Raw genomic sequence first — 6,241 nt, 5'->3', positions numbered from 1 at the left:
TAACCAGTTAAATTTTTAAGCTTGCACAATGTCCACATAATGTGAAAAAATGTTCACAACAATTAGATTTGCACCAAACAATGCCATAGGATTTCTATCAATTTTTTCTTCCGCTTTGAAACTTAAACACAAATATTTCTTGTGCTGATCTCAACTACATTTTAGTTAAATTCACCACATTAGTTAGTCGTTTTTTTAAATATTTTCTGAATAAAATTTGGTACCACTAAACGGTATTAGTTTTTTTAATTAAGGTGATTTTTCATATAGTGCGCATATATATATATATATATATATATTACAAAAAGATGTTAAAATTTTGGAACTTGTGCCCTTTACTCAAAGAAATATTACATGAAAAAGAAACCTTGCATTAGGATTCTACTGTACAAACATTATATGTATTAAGACAGCATAAAACCTTCAATAATTGTATCCACTTCTAGGTTAGAGTGTCATTACACATTATTTAGTTACTAGATTGCAGCATGTAATAATTGTTTAATAGTAAAACTAGGAACATAAGTGGTTTATGTCAGGTGTGGAGGAAGCGTGTTTGATTAAGGGATGCATATTATGAATAGAAAAAGGAATCAAAGAATCAAATCTCTGCATCAAAAGTGCCCATTATACCCTAATATCCAAAAAATAATCATAACATATATACTCTTTGATGAACTTTTCATACTTTTAGGAGAACAAATAGTATCATTTGTATAAATTAATTTATATATTAACTAATTTGATTTTGGAAAATTTCCTTATTTTTATTTTTAAAAAGTGTTTATGAAAAAAAAATCAAAGTCAAATTTGATGAGTACTGACAAACGGGTAACTATTTGTCAATATATAATGTTAAAACACATTCTTTAGAAGTTAATAAGACATTGCAAACATTATTAATGATTAAAATCATCAAAAAATATACATTGTAAATACTTCACTCTTATACAACAGCTTAAGATTGTTTGCATACATTTTTCTACAAGTACTCAACAAAAGCAGAAAAATTAAATAAAATATGCTTCCTAATAAATTATAATTAATTGATACATGAAATTTATAACAAAGATTGAATTAGTTTCTCTAAAATAATATTTTTATTTTACACATAAACTTGTAATAACTTATGGCACTTATATTTATACACTCAATCTTGATAATAATGGATTGAACTCGATAATGCCCCCAAGAAGATAAATTGACCAACTTTAATTAACAGCCACACATTTTCCAAATTCACAAAAGAATATACCCCACAGATATATAGTTGACTTATATCATGCTATAATCGAACTTTTAAAATAAATTATTATTATTATTATTATTAATTTACTCATTGAAAACTGGAGCTTCCAAAACGTATAAGCATAAGTATTTATGCAAGGGAAAAAAGAGAGAATAATTTGTCCCATAAATAGTAAAATTTGAAAAAAATTATCAATACATAACTAATCAGTATTAGTTATAATTTAAGCAAAAGTATTAAACTATAAAATAAAATTAAAAAAATCAACCAAGAACTCCAAAAAATTTTAACTTGAAGGTTGCTAAAACATCATCTGCAAAATGTTTCCTCCTCTTCATCCAAATTCATAAAAACATGTAAAGGTTTTCAGTAACTCACATTCCCACCCTGTTCAATCGATTGAGTAATCAAATTATGATGGCAATTCAAATTTGGAGTTTAAATATTCCCCAAATTATATCATAAATTTGTATTCAATTTTCAAGTCTAGCACATGAACTCAAAACATTATATGAAAATATATATCACTCCTAGCCATATATTATTAAGGCAGACACTAATACAAAGCATCACAAGCATCTTCCAAAAGCTGTCTGCATTAAAGATGCAAATTTACTATGAAGTTTGCATATCAGCAGGCATAATAATCAAGAATGACCACTATAAGATCATATTCTCCAAACATGTAAAAACACAATATTTCATAGCATGTAGAGAAAACATTACGGACACAAATTCAAGAAAAAAAAAACCTCCTTAAAAGATCAAACTACAGTTTGGAAGTTATTTTATATCAAAGTTAAAAAAAAAAGTGTCTTGCATAAAGCAAGTATACCCTTTAATTTTCTTTCCATTGATATAATATGGCCTTCTAACATTCGTTTGAGTCAGTACCTCAAAGAATAACTGCTCTTGAAGACATAGTTATAAGTTATGCAAAACTTTACTCATTATGCAGTCACAACACCTCTGTAGCAGTATTGGAGAAAATTATTCACCTTCATATAAACATTTACAAAGAAGATTCCTGTAAGCACACCAGTGATTAGAACAGATTATGTGGTTTTTAGGCATCTGCAAAAGTAAGGGACAAAAGGAGATGAAGAAAGACATTAGAGGAAATTGTCTATAATATACTCAGCCTAAAGCCCTTTGATGCATTGGATAAGACTTTTATTGTTGTCTTGTTCAGATATATTATAACAGCATATACATACATACATGTTTTTGTAAATATAATAACTTAATCAGTATTCAAAAGTCATAGATATAGTTCTTAAGAACAATCTATTCATCTAAATTATGGTTGTGATTAATCCATAACAACAAATGATCATAATTATTAATCACTTCCAACAAAGTGAAACCTTTCCATTATATATACACCATTTACTGCTGCAAGTTTATTTTGGGTTGTCTTTGTGCAAACTGAGGTGTGTGTATTCATATATATTGTCTCTATCAGTATAACTATAAACTGATATATTACAGAAAGAAGTGCAAAAAAGGTAACTACAGAAAAAATATACCAAAATTAGTCTTACGTCATTTAAACTAACGACTACAAATTTATCAGAAAAAGTACATAAACCAAACAGAATTATGGACCATCAATCAAATCACAATAATGTAAAAGTTGCACAAATTAGCCAGTATACCTTAACAGAATCAGGAGATTGTGTCATTCATTCGCCAGCATCTAAAATTCTTCCAAGCCTATTAGTATCAACAAGATCGATTTCCAATGAATTCAACCAACTTAAAATCATAAGATAATTTGATGCACTGCTCAAAACTGCAGTAACATTGCTAAATGAATATCCAAAAATACAAGATACATATTACTGAATGAATATCATTATTTTTTAATATCATTCCGGATACTTAATATAAAACTTGACAAAGCCCCAAATATTATTCATTGTGAATTACATATATATATGTGCTAAATCTATTACGGTCTGTAATTTGGTAAAATAAATACTTTCAGGGATTGCAGGGATGGTCTCAGGAAAAATCTACTATAAAGCATCATAAGGACTTGGTCTTTGATATTTGTTTTAAGAATTGGAAACAAAAAATATGAAAACTTGAAATCCAAAAACCAATCAGTGATGGATTTCAACATTATCATGAAGCTAAACTTATCTGAAGAGAATAAGGGTGTGAATGGATAACTTCTCTATAATCACATACAGGAGAAAAAAAGTGAAAGATGGCTAAATTAAAATTATATGCATGTTATAATTTTAACAAATAGATTATGAAGAAGCTGTTTTTTTTTTGTGTGTGTGTTGGAGAGGTATATATAGACAGTTTATCCAAACATATCTTTAAGGCTGTTAATTTTGCAAAGCTGTTATAGCTATACTTTTATATATTTATGTAGATGTAGGACCAAACAAGCTGAATTTGTCTAACCATTGCACGTACAACTGGAATAAAGAGTTTGATTGTTAAACCTTTTCAGTAAGAAATTGATATGTGCTTCTTGTCCAACACAGCCACGATAGAGAAATACCAGCACTCTTTCAATACCATTGATAAAAAGCAATCACAACAAGTGGATATTTCACTGTTATAAGAAAGGTAATATGCTAGTAATGTCCATATAACAGTGACAACTAAGAAGATTCAGTTTATGCTTCTATCAGCTAAGCATCAAACTCAATAAGAAAAATAAGATTGCAAACTGTTCATATAAAATGCATGTTTATCAGTTTATCAAGATCTAACCAGAACCTTAACACAGTATTAGAATCCATATCAGAAAGAAAAAACCAGAAAAAGAAAAGCAAAGTAAAATCATTTGACCAGTGCTCACTAAATGGGTTATTATTCTGACAAGTTTTGGTGGGTAATGATAAACCCTATATTGACGAACCTAAGTATAGGGTTGTTTGCTAAGAATCAGACCACACAATAGTACTGTTTTGGAGATTCTAACCAATTAAGCCAAACACTGTTTCAGGTGAGAACATTACAGCAATGAACAAGTTGATGGCCCGCATACTCTATATACTTAAAATATGAAAGGCTATGGAATCAGAAAAACGATAATAGCTAGCTAGATGCTAGAAAGTGAAAACAACAACAAGTGTGGACCATACTATGTAGCATGTATGGTCCCTCCCACTCGCTAGCATACAAATACACATAAAAAGATAGAAAACGGTGCCCCTCAAGGTCTGCACAATAACCAGGGCACCTTGTGCAAGGTAATGCTATCAAAAGTCACACTTATCCGTTTTGCAAGGACTAATATACTATAAACCATAATAAAGACAATCAAAGAACACGTATGAGCCTGTTTCAACTGATTATAGTAGCAGATAAAATAAAACAAAATACAAACATACATATTAGCAAAACACCAAAGCCATAATATAACTTTTACTCACTGTTGAATAATAGTGAAACAGATAAACAACCATGTAATTGAACTGTTTCAGCGAGTGAGAGAGAGAGAGAGAGTGAAGATGATGTGGTTTGGTTTTGGTTGATGGAGCAAGGAGAGTCGGAGAATTTTCTGGCACCGAAAACCGACAGAAAGAGTAGTGAGCACACAAAAGCAGTGATATAGAGTTATATCATGTGCCTCTTTGTGCTCACTCTCTTCTGTCAATTTCTGTCCAAATAGAAGGAATTAAAAGAAACTAAGTACACATACAATAGCATCCCAAATATGGAAAGTTTCACAGACAAAAGGTTTGGAAAAATCTGAAGGGAAAAACAAAAGCCACACAACTGAGTCAGATCTGAGGAGGAAAAATGTGACATCCATATTAAAGGAAAACTTCACGAAATCTGGAGCTAAAAAGGTGGAAAATCTAGGATCTGACATGCATGTTCTCAGAGGAACACAATTCTGAGAATTTAGGGTTTGTCACCAACAACCTCGGTCCGACAAATAAGGGCACAAAGAAGAAAAACAAACCCCAGAAGACGAATCAAGAGATAAGGAAGAAGATGAAATGGTTCTGAGAGAAGATAAAAGAAGAAAGAAAAAGGGTATGAACACCATAAAATAAACTGGAACCAAAACCATGTTGGGAGACACAAAACTCCTTCTCTCTCTCTCTCTTTCGATGTCTGACTTTCTGTACATTGAGTCAGAGAGAGTCATGCAAAACGTAGAGATGACAAGTAGCAAGCTTGGGAGATGGGTGTGACAGATCTATATGCATGATGGGGTGTGAGAAACTGAATAAATAGGTGAAAAAGTGATGAGTTGAAATGAAATGAGGAGTGCAATTTGTTTTTGTGTGTAGGAGCAGCAAAAGGGCAAAGATCTTATCCTAACAATGAAAATGGAAATTGAAATGGAGCAGCCTTTTTGGTTTTGGTGTGTGAAGTGTGTGGAAGAGAGTGGTAGATATATAGTAGTTTAATGGTACACTCAGAGAAAATGGGGTTTGAGTTTCCCACTTACGCTAGCAAAATTATCATTATTATCATCACTCTCTACCACTTCAAACCCATTCTCTCTCTCACTCTTCTCTTTTTGGGAACACAAATAAAACCAACACAAAGCTTTTGTCCACACATATCTATCCTTTCTTCTTATTTACTCATAAATCATCGTTAACCTTTTTCTTTTATCTCTTATTTCATTTTTTCATTTCTCTCTAACTATTCATTTTTTTCATCCTACCCCACTCTATTTTTGCCCTACATTACCCTTCGTATCGATAACTTTAAATCTTTCTTCAACACACCCTCTTACTACTTCTTTATTTCATTTGTATGGTGAGAATTAAATTCAATATTTTCTATTTCCAACGCACATTTACTCTTTCATTTATTGTCTTCATTTAATGCTCTCTAGCCATACAATAACTCTTCTGTTTCTTTTTGTATCTCATTTAAGGTTTCTATAAAAAAAAAAAATTACCATAGATGTGATAAATTTTTAAATATTTTACTCTGATCTTTCTTTTTACTCGTGCTGGTTACAGTTTAAGTGTATAAATAATAAAAGGGTTATTTTAC

General features: G+C 30.7%; 1 long non-coding RNA gene across 1 annotated transcript; it reads right to left on the bottom strand.

Moving 5' to 3' along the window:
- Positions 1–2,005: 2,005 nt before the first annotated feature.
- LOC128197685 (uncharacterized) lies at positions 2,006–5,759 on the bottom strand. The gene is made up of 2 exons (XR_008250315.1): positions 2,908–5,759; positions 2,006–2,323 (listed from the first exon to the last, which is right to left on the bottom strand). It is a non-coding gene; the product is annotated as an uncharacterized LOC128197685 (long non-coding RNA).
- Between the last annotated feature and the right edge of the window lie 482 nt (positions 5,760–6,241).

The sequence above is a fragment of the Vigna angularis genome, chromosome 7 (genome assembly GCF_016808095.1).
Source record: "Vigna angularis cultivar LongXiaoDou No.4 chromosome 7, ASM1680809v1, whole genome shotgun sequence".
NCBI lineage: Eukaryota > Viridiplantae > Streptophyta > Magnoliopsida > Fabales > Fabaceae > Vigna > Vigna angularis.
Note: the sequence above shows the minus strand (reverse complement) of the source record. Positions and strands in the feature narration are given on the sequence as shown.